The 14991-nt window shown below is 31.9% G+C and overlaps 1 protein-coding gene across 2 annotated transcripts in view; it reads left to right on the forward strand.

The window, feature by feature from the left end:
* The first annotated feature begins 11152 nt into the window (after window positions 1–11152).
* The window catches only part of LOC129221355 (Ig-like and fibronectin type-III domain-containing protein 1), a 159725-nt gene continuing 155886 nt past the window's right edge, over window positions 11153–14991 (forward strand). For both annotated transcript variants that reach the window (XR_008580499.1, XM_054855826.1), the window contains exon 1: window positions 11153–11286. The gene's annotated coding sequence lies outside the window, so the exon portion shown is untranslated. The remainder of the gene's footprint in view (window positions 11287–14991) is intronic.

Below are 14991 nucleotides of genomic sequence, written 5' to 3' on the forward strand. Positions count from 1 at the left end.
CAAGAGAAGGTTTCCAAACTCGTCCTCTTAACATCACAAAAGATCGCTTGAAATAGCCCTTTTGAAACTTCAATCCCAAAAAGTTTACGGGAGGAAGATTCGAACCTCATTCCCTTTTTTTACGTCTTCCAAGATGGTCTACAATACTTGCGTTTAGAGCATCAATTTGCAAAAATTGCCGATACAGGATCCCTCAAGGAGGGGCTATTGCCCCCATCGCCCCTCCGTTGTATCCGTCCATACTCTATGTACCTACATAATGACTTCAATTTATATAAAATTGAAACCTTTAACAAAACTAACCCGTTACAAAAAACGCAGTTTAGATTAACCCAATAAAAACCCAGAAAAGTCGACTTCAAATGAAAACAGCTGGGGTTGACGATCTATAGGCCCTACAACAGGTGGGGGTTACTTCAACAATATTTCTTCAAGCCCTACTTCAGATTAATTATCATTGTTGAAAGTAAATTTCTGAGATCAATGTCAAGGCACCATTTTGAGGTACTTCACACTGTAAGAAGACTGAGGTGTGCCCAAAGACACTATGAATTGCCGTCCGTGGGTACACATGGTTATGTGTCCTTGGGTACAAAGGTACGCCATTTTGGTTTTGCAAGCCAGTCACATTGACAGGACCACAGTTTTACAACATTAAAAATTAGAAACCAAACCTTCAAAATTAGGGAACCATGATACCTACAGCAAAAATGAATAATACAATCCACGATGGACGAAAAAAAAAAAAAGAAAAGAAATTGCTCATGATTTTTTTTTACTTACAGCCTACTAAAACCGAAAAAATGTGATAGAATCTTAAATGTTCGTTTGATGGCGTTGAAACTTCCTGGGGTACTGGAGAGAGCTGTGACTCACACGTTGAACCCCAAATAGGATCTTTCTCGATGATACCCGGAATTTCCCGACCAACGTTCGTAGGTACAACCGTCCAAGGGTACAGCAGCTTCCCCTACGTAATTGATGCTATAGAAGCACTCAAGATATATAGAAAGTCTAACATCTGACAGTCGGCTATTTGGCACTTCCCTTCATAAAAAAATATTGACCTGCTTTTAGTGTGCTAAATCTTTATTTAAACCCCCCATTAATTATAAGTAAACTAAAAAAACTTTCGTTCAGAAAATGGATGTCTCCTTCTAGGCACTGGAAAAATGTATTAGGCAGAAAAAAAGAAAATATATTTTCCATAACTCTCTTCATTTTCGAACAGGTTCTTAAGAAGAAAATTGGATCGAAAGCCTTGAACTTTATTATTCCTAGAGCTTTTGAACTGATTGTTTAGGAAGTGGAATTAGTTTTCAAAATAATTCACAGTCAGACAAAACATAATGAATACCGGTTTTTCCTCTGGAAAGATGCGAAATTCGTTTCTGCGTCTCTCGTTTTGCAGAAAAAAGCTTACCTGTAACCAAACTTGCTTTAGCATGCACAGGTAAAAGCGAAAAGAATTGATTGAATACTGAACTACGGATGCAACTGTATTTGCTCACAAAGAGGACAAAAAAAGAAAAATTAAGAACTATTTTTTATTTTTTCTTTTTTTTTAATACTTTCCCTCTTTTTTCTAGCAAAAGGTGTCATTTTTGTAATTTTTTTATGGATAAACTTTTTTTAACTTAAGTTTTAATCGGTTCTTGATTTGGTAGAAATCGTATCATACCACACTTTAGGGTCGTCTGTACCTACCACAATTTGCGGTTCTATCAGTTACATGGCGCCCTGAAGACAGCTCTGTTTTTTGATCCAGACCAGAAAACGATCAATCCCTGGTCCAGCATCCTCAGAGGCAGTGGCGTAGCTAGACCCGACTTTCGGGGGGGGGTTACTTCTTATATATATATATATATATATATATATATATATATATATATATATATATATATATATATATATATATATATATATATATATATATATATATATATATATATATATATATATATATGTATATATATATATATATATATATATATATATAATTATATATAGATATATATATATATATAACATATATGTATATGTATAATCGCTTGGAATTTTTTCCTTTTCTTCTTTTTTTTTCTTTCTCTTCTCTCTTCTTTTTCTCTTTTTTTTTTGAGACTAACTTTTCGGGGGGGGGTTTTGTCCCCAAAACCCCCCCCTTAGCTACGCCCCTGCTCAGAGGTATTGATTCACTTTGATAAGCTTAAGGGTTATTCTCCAGAAAACGTAACTTTTGAACGCAAATATTTTTCAATTTCGAAACCTTTTGTTTTCTTTTTTTCTCATTCTTACATAAAAGTGTTACTAACTATCAGTAACCATAAACATTGGCCCAGATAAGTTCCAATTAGTTTACTCATAAATAAAAATAAATAAAAAAATGCCTTGTTCACGGAAATTAAAGAAATTAAAAAAACTTTTAATGTTTAAAAATCGAGGCAAATTTAATATCGAAGTAGTATATTTGCTAATTGTGCAAACAAATCATTTTAATGATTACAGGGAACATAATATTAAGCTCTCTTTATTAAAGTACGGCTTAATTAGTAGTTTCAAATTTATGCTAAAAAAATTATTTAGTAAATTTGAGGATATACTGGCAGTTTATAATTTTGGTAGAATGCCTATTATTGATGTATTTCCCCTCCATCAGTTATTTTCACCTCAGAAATAATGATATTGATAAGGTCTGTCACGGAGGTGAGATTCACGGAGGTGAGGATCTTTCCATTAATATAGGTCTAATAGATACATTTCTCATGGATTTTTTTTCTTCGTTGCTACAATCTGCACATGTTAAGCATATGAAATCATGTTTACTTATTTTTTTTACATTAATATGCATCCCCGAAATTCAAGTTCACAGAGGTGAGAAGTCAGAATAACCACACTAAGTTTTTACAGCAAAATCTATCTTCTTGTTTTTCGACAAAAATCTCGCAGCTTCAACTATGGCTGAAAATAAACAAGGAGGCTCCCTTGTATTATGGAAAATAAAATTTGATGCCATTACTGTCACGTGTAATGAGGAATGACATTTTGTGTTTAGGTAACGGAGGTGAAAATTTATTGTGTGACATGACTCCTTGTCCTTCTAAAATGAACTAAAACACAATATTAAAAATCAAATGTACTTAAACAATTAGTATTTCAGATACTTGTGAAAGGAATCATAAATAAATAAGTATATACTTTTAGTTAAACAAGGTATTAAGCAACATAAACAGTCACACAAGGTGCGTGACATGCCACGGAGGTGAGAATTCACATGTTGTGAACCAAAAATGAACTAAAATAAAAAATATTATTAAAAAAATGCTGGCAGGTTTAAATAGATATATTTTTGATGAAATTAAAAATCATTTTAAAATGAATTGTTTCAAAAAAAAAAAAAAAACGAAAGATAATAGCTTTACTCCTTAATCTTGTGCCTTTACAACATACGTAATTTATTTATTTATTTACTTTTTTTTCTCTCATTTTCTCTTATAGATTTTAGTGACTTCTTACAAGAAAAAAAAATTTGTTATAAAGCAAGGAATTACTTGTGCATTCTGCTGATAGTATGAATTCATTAAATTTACACAAAAGTCATTTTCTGCTTAAAAATTAGACAACCTTTTTTTTCTTCTAATTTTGAAACCATTAGCTTAAAATGAATTAAACACGCGATTACGTTTGGTTTAAATTTAAACTTCAACGTGAGAGCCGTTTTTACTCGAGTTTCAGAAACTCTCGTTTTTATTCTAATTTTAAAACAATTAACAGAAAATAAAATTAAATATGTGATTATTCTTAATTTGAATTACAAACTGCAATTTTATTCACAAACTACAGACAAAATGAACTAAGAATGGTAGAAAATCAATTTCTGATTCTATACTTTACCTTTTGACACGTTCGAGTATTAGAGTGGCGTGGCGACAGTTATATTTTATTTCTAACTGAGAGAAAAAAAAAAATTAAATACTTTTCTCGATTTTGCCTACATCTCTATTAGATAGGATAATTTGTTTTGTCCAAATACAATATACATCTGAGCTGGTATAGGGTATAAGTATCAAAAAATAAACAAAAAACTTACTAAAAAATTACCACTTTTACTCTAATTTGTTTTCGCGAAAATCATGCTTTTGCAGCAATCTGAAAGAACAATTTCTTGAAATTGATGTGTGATGATCCCAATTTGAAGTTGTTTTTCTCATTCAGAATTTTTTTCTCCTTGAATGGACAGCAAGTTTCGTGAGGAATAATCGAGACGAAAATTGCAAGGACACATGATTCAGGAAAGAAAGACTCCAAGAAACGCTTTCGTCAGGATTAAAAAAAAAAAAGATGGCGTTTTGACATAAAATAAGCTGTTTCTTTCAATCACAAATTTGTGCCTCAAAATGTTCATCACAAAATTTGCAATCGACCCAACATAATATAAACCAACATAATGCAATTTTATTTTTTTTAAATTAAAATGAAATATATTTTAGAATAGTGTAACATTTAACTATTTTCGATGCTTGATTTAGGACAGAGGTTTTGTACCTGCGTTCTGCAGAAGTATTCGTAGAATTTCTTGGATATTGGACATAGGTTTCACAAGCAATCCCCATTTGCCTAATCAAAGTCTAAAATTTTGGCATAATTTGAATTTCATTTAAATATAGAATTTGTTGAGGAGGATTGCTTATAAAGTTAAACACACATTGGTAAATGTTTTGTGGCTAAAAGAAAATTATTACAACAGTAAAAAATACTTTTCAATAAAAAAAAATGTCGGCCACGTTATAAGAAAAATTCTCCTTTTATTAATTTGGTATGGTTTAAAATATGTTTGCCTTTGTTTATTTATCATAGAAATATATTTTAGGAAAAACCCCTATACCATATCATTCATGATCTTATTAAGATATTTGAATTGTGATAAAATTAAGATGCACAAATAATTTTGTGAATATGAAAAGAACAAACTTTTATGAAAAGAGAACGACGCTATGAGAAGATAGCCAGGGAAACCTAGAAATTAAATTTTTACGAGGGCAGAAATTTTCAATTTGACGAATGGAACTCCAAATTTCACCGAGTGATGATAAATTTTTCGAATAGAACTCAAAATTTTTGCCGAATGATTTCCAACAAAACATAGATAGAACTACGGAATAAGATCAAGAAGCAACGAATATTGCACAAGCTTGCAACAAAACGTTGGTTTTGAGTACGGAGACATATCTATAGAAAACAATTTTATGCATTTCGGTAATTTACCCTCAAAATTTAAATTTCATTAATTTGTTGATAATTTCATGCTCAATGATTTCACCATAAATTGTCGACATTTTTTTTTTTTTTTTTGAATTTTATATTTTTACTTCCTTTTACAAAAAAGGAAGTATTGTATTCACGAAACAATTTTCACTCAAAAATTCACCTTAATTTCCATTTTACTCACCCCCGAATGAATATTAGTTTTTTTTTTTTTTTTCGACTCGGCCAGACGTGACTAAGTGCCTAAGAACGTATAGACACGCGAAATATCCGTAATGACGATTCCCGAATTAATTACAACCAATTTTCTCGTGACGTCTGTATGTACGTATGTATGAATGTGCGTATATGCGTATGAGCGGATGTGCGTATGTGCGGATGTATGTCGCATAACTCATGAATGGTAAATCTTAGAAAGTTGAAATTTGGTACGTAGACTCCTTATGGGGTCTAGTTGTGCACCTCCCTTTTTGGTTACATTCGGGTGTTTCTAAAGGGGTCTTTTGTCCCATTTTGAGGGGAAATCATTGTTAATTTCGATGTAAACTCAAGTGGTGTTATGATTTGGCGGACACTTTGCGATATATCGCCATTTTGGTCGCCAAGTTTTGTCGCCAACTTGGCGACAAATTCGGCGATTTTTGCCACTGTTGGTGATATTTAGAGAGTAAACTATTGAATCATATTAAAATTGCCAGTAATGGGGAAATGATATTAAATTGGAGTAAAAGGAAGTCATGTGAGGCACACATCAGCTCGTTTAACTTTTATTTCGTTATTTGTTTCCAAGTAAGCCAAAAGACACAACGAAAATCTTCTCGTCACATCGTACCTCACATCCATTTCACATTGTAAAATCCCGTTAGTTGATATGGGAAGAGCTAAGTCAAACAAAAAAGCATATCGCTCGTTTGGAAAAAGAGTGCCAAAATACAAAATTTTTAATTTTCCTTTTTTTTTTAGCTTAAAGGCCTTGAAAAGACGTTATCTTCTTTGGAAAATAATTACAGATTTTTTGTTCCAATACCACTGGCGAGCACAGCAAACTTATTTTTCTTCGCAAATTGCCCGAAGAGTTCAACTTCAAACGCTTCTCCTGTAAAATTTCATTTTATCGTATTGTGGAACTCTTCTTCCAAATGAGCGATATGTATTATGATTCATCATGAAGTAATTAATACAAAGACACTCAAATAATGATCTTTCAGTTATCCACCTGCACTCCACACTGATATGGGAATGGGTAATTTAATACGGTAGACTTATGAATTTCATTGTCTCTTGATACGGACCGTTTAATCTTGCGTGCATTCTGTCCCGGAGACCGTTAATTCAACTCGTATCGAGACCAGATTATAAAGTAATGGAAGCAGGAGAAAGAAGAGGCAAGCAGAAAGGAGAAGACGAACTGGTTTCTTGGAGGAAAGAAAGGGGTCGTTTGCATAATAACAAATACAGCTTTAATTCAGCTTTGTTGTGGTACCGACTTAATATGGTAATGATTTGGACATCTTTATGTTGAAATATTTATTTCATTTTAGATGTATCTGTTTTTCTGCCTGCTCATCAGTCTTTTCAAATTTATATCTATATGATGACCATATAAATATGCATTTAAGCATAGTCTATAATGATTTATTCAGTGCTTCTCAATCTTTTTTGGTTCAAGGACCGGTAGAATTTTTGGAAAAACTCCGTGAACGGGTGCTTTTTTTAATTAAAAAAACTTCACTAGATATTAAAAACTATGCAAGTTAATAATTAAAATTTTACTGTTATTTAGTTGCAGCAATATTTAAATGTAATGACAAGTAATGACAAGGCTTTTTATCTTTTAAAAAATAAAACTGAAAAAAAAGGCAAACCATTTAAAGATAAAATTATGGATTTTTTACCCGAAAATAAGAGCATTAGAGTAAAAAATATAGCACAAAGTTTTATCATTAGTTTTTAATAGACAAAACGATTTAAAGTGGAAAGAGGTAAAAAAATCTAAGGACCGGTTTGAAGTTTCCCGCTAATCTGCGGAGTTCTGTCTTCTCGAAAACCGCAAAATGATAAAGTAAAAGGAAAAGAAAAGGCATATCTACGAAGAATAATAAAAGTATTATAACAGGGCGAAAATCCCAGACACCAGAACTCGGAATCTCAGGAGGGATGCAAAATGGGGATGGGGACAAAAATAGCCTTTATCCTTTACAAAAATAGCCTACTTCCGTAACTTTTTCATCATTTGTCTTGTTTTTCTTTAAATATGCATTTTTTTTTTTTTTTTTTGAAAACTGAATAACTTAAATTAAATTTAAAGCAGCCATATTTTTTGCGTTATTTTTGTTGTTTTAAAACTTGAACTGGTAATTAATCTACTGATGTGAAAAAACTGAAATAAAATATTTTTTAATAAAAGCGGAAAATACCGAAATAAAATATTTTTCAATAAAAGCGGAAAAAAACCACGATTTACAAGGTACATTATAGTGAATTAAAGGCAGAATAACGAGTAATAGTTTGTAAGTATTCTGAATTCTGAGAGAAAAAAAATTATTTTAAATGTTTTCACTTTAAAAAAAAGAAAAAAAAAGAAAAAGAAATGTTTAATTGTTCTGTAAATGCTTTTATAAAAGATCTATTTGCAAATACTATTTCCATTAAATCCGGTTTTAAATTATTCAAGGTCAAAGCCGAACTGGAATTTAATCTTTGCTCCCTAAAACTAAATAAAAAACCAAATACAGTGTGGCCCTAATACGCTGAGTTCTGAACTTGACGATTTTTACTTCTTTTTAGGATGCTTCGTGAAAAGGGGATGTGTGAAAGCCGCAGATTTAGTTGAAGTAGTTTTGTAAAACTACTACGAAAGTACCCAACTCAACCTACAAGTGAGTATTGTTAAGGTCATGGCCCAATTTATCAGCGCCACACTATAATTTGTTTCTGTGTGTAGTTTCTATCCTTAACTTTAACTCAAAATACAATTCGCAAAGTGTTGCACACTTGTAAATAATTATACTTTGTTGAATACAATTACTTCTTTATCCTACGACTTTCCTTATCTTTACGACCTAATACAGAGGCCCTCCACCGCTTCCCCGGCAGACCGGTAGTGTTATTTTTGCATAAATAATATGATTAATTTTTATTATTTTCTGTGAATTTTATATATTAAAATTGTATTAAAATTGAATTAAAATTGTATTAAAGTAAACTTTGTATTAAAATTGCGAGAGCTACTTATCTTTACAGTGAAACATTATTTTAAGAAAATTGTAATAAAAATCTTACAAATATAGTCAATTCTCGATAACTCAAATGTAAGGAGACCAACAAAACTTCGACTTTTCGGAAGGTTGACTTACCGCTAGTTTTGGTTCTCGACATTTTAATGTCAAAAACCACCAAATATTTTAATTACATGTACATATAACAGACAAAATTACAGAGCTTAAAAGTATGCAACTTCGTGAAGAGTTCCGAAGACAAAGTTGTGTCTGGTCTTGAACTTCTCCAGCCATCCAGCACGTGGAAATTTTCTGTATTCAGTAATATAGCAAAATCCGTTGCTTCATCACGCAGCAAACATCTTTTTATAGGAATGGCATGGTCTTGAATTCGATACTGCTGGAACCACTTGAATAGAGCTGATTCTGCTTCAGGAAATATGCACATCTTCATTCGTTTCAAATTCGGATTCACGGATTCGTATCGCTTTTGTAGTTTCTCTTTTAATATCGTTGACAGAGTATTTGGAGCAATATTTCAATGCATTACCTTTCTTTTTGATTACTGGATTCCTTTCAATGTTATAAATAAGATTTACTTTACTTTCTAAATTCAAGGTTTTTAGCTTTCGCTTTTAGACATCTAAAGAAAACTCGATCTCTCTCTCTCTTGTGAACTTATCAGCAAATGATCGAACTAAAGAATGAATGGGAACACATCTTAACTTAGGTCAGCTTCTCCTTTTTTTAGAGGTCTAATGTGCAGGAATTGCATGTGAAGGTGAATGAATTTTTCTTTTATAGTCACTTGAATTATATACATATTTTTCCCTTTTTTTTTGTTCCTTAAAAATAAATTTCAAGTCATTTTTGAAAAAACTTCGAGTTAAATGAAGTTAACTTCGTGATATTGAGTATAATTAGCATAGAATTAAAGACAAAGAGATCGAGACTTCATAAAAACTTCGAGTTATAGTAATATTGAGTTATTGGACTTCGAGTTATCGCGAATTTATTGTATTACGTAGCAGTTTTTACTTCTTAGCGAAGTTTCCTTTAAAAAAAACCCCTCACCAATCTGCAATTTTTGTTTCATTTTTCACCAATTTCTACAAGTCTTTGGGTCAAAAGAAGCTGAGAGGTGGTGAACGAACGTATTCTTTACATGCATCCCCACTCCCCGGAATATTTTGCTATTTTCGATATCCACTTTCAGTGAAGAAACCTTTTTCTGTTCCTAAAACTTTTTGTAATTAGAATAATTATATTAACCCTGCAGCATCTTTTTACGGAAAAAAACATGAAATTGTGCAATAGTAAATACAGTAAACCTCTTGTTATATCGCGCTTGTCGGGAGACAACAAAAACGCGCGCTATAACCGAAGTCATAAAAAATAACAATTCAACTAACGTAAAAATTAAGGAGATTTGCATCAAAAAAATTAAAGTTTATTATCATATGAGGATGATTTTCTCGATTAAAACAAAAGAAAATCTGTCTATCAATTCTTCTCTTAGACTACTAAGAAAAAATAATTTAAAATATTTTTATTGCTTTATGTTTTAATTCGAATTGAAAGTTAGTTCTTAAACTGCAACGATTTAAGTCCATGTATAATATGCTAGTTTTTTACATTGATTAAAAAAAAAAGGATGTTTTTCGGAGAAATAATTTCTGTAGTGTCAAATGTAAAGCAGCATTAATAACTTTTCGGGAGACAAAAAAAAAAAAAAAAACCGCAGTGTATCCGAATGAGCGATATAACGAGGCGCGATGTAACGAGGAATTACTGTAGTTGAATAAAAAATAATGCATTTCAAGAGTGGGATCAATTTTAGCTGAGACAAAGAACTTTTTGCAACTACAATGCTTCAAATGCAATTACAAGCACTAAGAAAACAGATAATAAAATCAAAAACATAGTTACCGAAGAATTTTGCTAAATGATCTCGAAAAAATCATTTTGTTATTTCATAACCTAATACAAGGGTTCCCAAAGTAGACGCCGCGGCACACTAGGATGCCGCTGGTAGAGGAGAGGAGTGGCTTGAAGTGTGCACGGTATCATATATGCCATTGTGTAAAACCGAAATTTGGTAAATATCGACATTAGCCGCTGAATATCAACATTCACATACCTAAGAAATTGGCAAAAGATCGAATATTTCCGCTGAATCAACGATAAAAATCGACTTTCTCCTTTTTTGGTTTTTCTGGGTAACATATACAGTAGAGATAGACTAGAGAGTGCCGTGAGAAAGTCCTAATTCTTCAACGGGTATCGCGAATAGCTTGGGAACCCCTGATCTAATGTATTTCACATGAATCATACGGTTAATTTAAGAGATGAAAAATCCAAAAGAATCCAACCCTATCTCGAAAAGAACCCGATATTTTTAATACGGATTAAAATTCTAAGCTTGTACTTACTCCAGTCAAAAGTTGTTTCAAACTTGTGAAAAAACGAAACACGATTAAGTTGTAAATCATAATTTTCAGGACTCGCCAATTGACAGCCGCAATGAAATATACCCAGATGCAAGCAAAACAATGACCTACAGGCATACTGGGGAAATATGTATGCTTTCCCTATCACCCGTATTTACGATTCGAGCTTTTTTTACCTGTGGAACAAACGGGTAGGTAAAGGACCAGTCGCTTGATCGCTCAGAAAAACGCAAGTTGCCGTTGCTGCAACCTGTTCGCCTCTCCGTCCACCTGTAGAGTAGTAGAACACAACGCGCTTACATTGTGCAGTTTTTCCTTAATATCGATTGGATTACAATAACTCGTCACCAGCTCTGGTACGTACTTTACAAAGTGTTTTATTCGATTTTGGTTTCAATTATAATATTAAGAATCAAAAATGGATAGAATTTTGCTTGAAAATTGTTATAATTAGATGTATTTTTAAAGCATTTCATAAAATTTTGACAATTCCTCTCCCCCTTTTTAAACAGAGTTAGCTCACTGCAACTCTTTATACAAGGAGTTAACTTCTTAACTATAAATTCAACAAATTTCAAAAAAGAAAAAAAAATTGTGTAAACAAGGGGAAAAAATGAAAATCAGATTCAAACTATTAGATTTAAATTATATTTTGAACTCGAAGCACGTTCAAAAACTATTGCAGTGTTATTCTACTTCTCATTTTACGTTGCAAAGACAACCTTTTGATGTGAATATATGAAGGACATTCAAAAAAAAAAAAAAAAAAAAAAACGCATCAGAAAGTGTCGTACTTCGTTAAAAATTGTTAAAGATAGACATTTGTAAATTAGGGGCGGACTGGCACACTGGCCCATCGGCCTGCAGGCCGGTGCGTCCTCCCGCTGTGCGCACTTGCACCTTCGAACCTGTGAGCTCTTTTTTTTTTTTTTTTTGCCTCCGAACTTGTGCGACTTGTTTTTCTTGCGCCCTCAAACCTGTGCGACTCCAGAATTGTTATTAATTTTTTTTCCCTCGAACCTGTGCGCTCTTTGGGAGTCAAGGTTGGCTCCCTTTTGGGGAACCCAGTATGCTCCTGTTTGTAATGCACAAACAAGGATATTTAAGTGTCATTAAAAGAAAATAGTACTTCTTGTTCATGCTTTGAGGGAAAAAAAATATTTCAAACACATTTCAGTAACATCATATTTCTTATTTACAGTGAAATTATTGCAGTAACATTGTTTTTATTCATACGCAGTGAAATATTAAAAAGTTCGAAGTCCAGCTTTGTCTAGAATATTTTCAGATGTGCATACATGAAGGACATTCAAAAGTTATTGCAGATAATGTCGTACATAGTTAAGAATTGTGAAATATAAGACTTTGTTATGTACAAAACAACGAGCACTTTCAAATGTTAACATGGAAATATTGCGCTTCCTATTTATGCAGTGATAAATTTAACAATGTGCGAAAGGTAATATTCAAAGTTCATTGCAGTAGCATCGTTATTTCTTATTTATGCATAGGGAAAAATGTTGGACGAGTGAATTCAAGGTCCAGCTTTGCCAAGTCAATCAAATCTGTAAGGAAAGGTTCTAAACTTCAAATACAGTAAATTCCAGACTATCCGCGGAGCGGATAAGTGAAAACGGCGGATAATCCGAATGATAGATCAAAAACGATACTAGTGTATACAATAGCTAAAAATATAAGTAATGCTCACACCATACATTGTTAAAACATTGCATCTACTAACATTAAGTGTATAAAATAAATGTAAAAGCAAAAAACGAAATCATGCGTTTAAAAGCCGTTTGAAAAGAAATGTGAAAAGACCCACGGATAATACGAGCCGCGGATAATCAGGCTGCCGATAATATGTAGCTTACTGTAACTCAAAAGCCCTTTAAAAGCAGGAATTCTGGCTCGTCATTTTGACAACCCAGGAGGGGAGGGGTTAATCCCTTCCTTGGATTTTAGAAACATAATGTAGTTATTCATTTCTGCGCGTATTTTCCCATTATAAAATGCACTGTGTAGCAACCCTTGGCCTCCCCCTCTCAGATCCGTCATTTAAGGGAGTCAGGAGGTCAATTGCTTCCCTGGCTTTAGGAAATTTATGTATTTGCATCAAGTGGTTATGGTTTGTATTGTTTTCCGGTACAATTTACATTGATTATAAAACACTTCTGTTGCTTAAATTTACTGAGAATTATTGCTTCTGAATTGATGGACAAACTACATATCTAAGAAATTTTTTTAAATTTGTCTTATTACATGTTACAAGTTTTTTTATCTGCCCCCCCCCCCCCCCCCCCCCCCCCGAAGAATAAGTTTAACTTAATCCGTATTTTAGTTTCTCCAACAAGATTGAAGTTTTACATATTAAGAACTACAGTTGTCCAAAAATCAATAAACAGCATCAGATTAATTGTTGTCCCCGTTGTTGTTAATATTAGTAATTTTCCGAGGTTAGAACTTCTATTCGCACTATTTCTGACAATTTTAAAGTTTTTAAATTTTCTGAAGTTCGGTAACTTTTGGAGTTGGTTTTTTCCATTAAGTCATGCGGATACAAAACAAATGTTTTCCATGGAAATTCACTCTAATGGTTTACGTGCTAAACGGAGCTAAACAAATAGAAAACAAAAAGCTGTTATTGTTCATCCGTTTCTTATTTTTAAATATAAAACTACTTACTATTTATGTAAAACTATCATCGATTTTATTTAGTGTTGATTTTATGGCCTAAAATGATATATAATACTAAAAGAATAAATTATAAGTAACTTTTCTGCAATTATTAAATACTTCAATGATGAAACGAAAAAAAAAACATTCTATAAATAAAACCTTTATTAAAACTATATTTTCGTAGAAATTCTGAGGTTTTTAAAATAAATAATGATGTTTCAAAACGCTATGTGAATAGAATATAATATTAATTGGGGATAGAAAATCAATTTGTAATAATATTTTTAAATATCTGTGAGATTAGTCTAGGACGAAACTGTACAAATGTACCGTATGATAATAAAATAATAATAAAAGTAAGAAATTCCTTAACTGCGTAGTTAAAACTTCTTTTAAGATGGTTTATATATTTATTACTAGTGGTACCTGCACGGCTTTGCCCGCAGTAGAAAATTAAAAGGTCATTTGGTTCGCCTCTATATTTACAAATAATAGATGATGGTTTTCTCGCCAGTTTGCTATATTGATTTGCTTGTCCGTGTTACGGTTCCACGTTATGATAATTTCGTAATTTAGTCGACCACGTTGTGATAATTTGCTCGGTAAAATTTTCTTAAAATTGGAATAGAAAAAGAACAAAATCGAATTTTCGAAGAATCGCTTCGAGGTGCACACCCCCATGCTACAAATTAACTTTGTGACAAATTTCATGAAAATCTGCCGTCTGGTCTAGGCGCTATGCGTGTCACAGAGATCCAGACATCCAAACAGAGATCCAGATATCTAGACAGAGAGACTTTCAGCTTTATTGTTAGTAAAGATTATCAGTATTACTTTTATAATAATTTTTGAATTCATATTCTTGAGAAAATGTTTATGTCGATTAACGTTTGCTTAGTGAATTTCACAGCATACACGACTCAGATTTTTTATTTATTTATTTATTTTTTATTTATTTATTTTTTTTGACGTTAATTTTATTATGTTGTTTAATTTTACATTAAAGTATTTTTATTCTTTCCAATTTTTAAAATCTATTCCATTTTTTTCTTCTCTCTCTCTCTCTCTCTCTCTCTCTCTCTCTCTCTCTCTCTATATATATATATATATATATATATATATATATATATATATATATATTTAATATGTACATGTGTATAATAAGTAAATACATGTCTTTCGCATATACTACTGTAACTCAAGTAATAAGTAATTATTTAAAAAAGTTATAAAGATTTTCATTGGCAATGTATTACTTTTTTCTGCTAGGAAAATGATAAAAAAGGAGAATTATTGTTATTGGATTTTGTAGAAGAATCTACTCTTAAAAGCGCTTTATAATAGCTTATTTTTAAAAAGAGAAAACATTAACAGAGCTACCA

This window comes from Uloborus diversus, chromosome 4 (genome assembly GCF_026930045.1).
Source record: "Uloborus diversus isolate 005 chromosome 4, Udiv.v.3.1, whole genome shotgun sequence".
Taxonomy (NCBI): Eukaryota; Metazoa; Arthropoda; class Arachnida; order Araneae; family Uloboridae; genus Uloborus; species Uloborus diversus.